A 777-nucleotide genomic window follows, 5' to 3' on the forward strand; every position below is an offset into this window, starting at 1 on the left:
TATGAAAGCATTTTATAGATTATGAACATGGAAGTTTTAAAAAATACCTACATGTTATATATGGACGGATCTGATACTTGGATCTGAATATACATGTGGTACATTTCAGTAATGATGATTGAAAAGTTTGTACTGAATTTGTTTTAAATTTAGTTTGCAAAGGACCAATGTCATGCTTGCTCAAATTAAAGTCCTATTTGTGAAAGTAATGTTTAGAATAAGTTATGTTAATGGGATGTTGGCAAAGTTAATGATACATGAAGTATCTTTTTCAATACCTGAATGAGAGTTCTTTCAGTATATACATGTACCTATAGGTTTTATTATTTGGAAAGAACCAAATGTGGTTTGCTAATGTTTGATAAACATTAATCTTGGCTGTTACCTTTTAGAATGACCTAGGTTGTACACTGTGTTTGATTATGGAGTTTCTTTATTGTAGAACTAATTAAATCTTCCATCAGATGTATTTTGATGAACACTGACTATGAATGAATATTACACTTTCATATTCTGCTCAATAATATTTATTTTGCCAGTAGTTTGTCTTTTCCCCAGTTAAATAAAAAAATCTTTTTGTCATGGTTATCAAATAAATTTTGTAAGTGCCATAACTTGACCCCTTGATTGGAATTACTGTAGAAATACTTTTTTCCGCGTGGTATTAATTCACGCTATGTACGCGGTCACAAATTTTCCGCGGAAATTAGACTCATCAAACTTAATACAAATATAAGGCGTATAAGGAGATTCTTAAGATATCCGCGTAATTTTCTA

Source organism: Saccostrea cucullata, unplaced genomic scaffold (genome assembly GCF_032062105.1).
Source record: "Saccostrea cucullata isolate Sc308-1 unplaced genomic scaffold, CSIRO_AGI_Scuc_v1 ctg97, whole genome shotgun sequence".
Classification (NCBI taxonomy): Eukaryota; Metazoa; Mollusca; class Bivalvia; order Ostreida; family Ostreidae; genus Saccostrea; species Saccostrea cuccullata.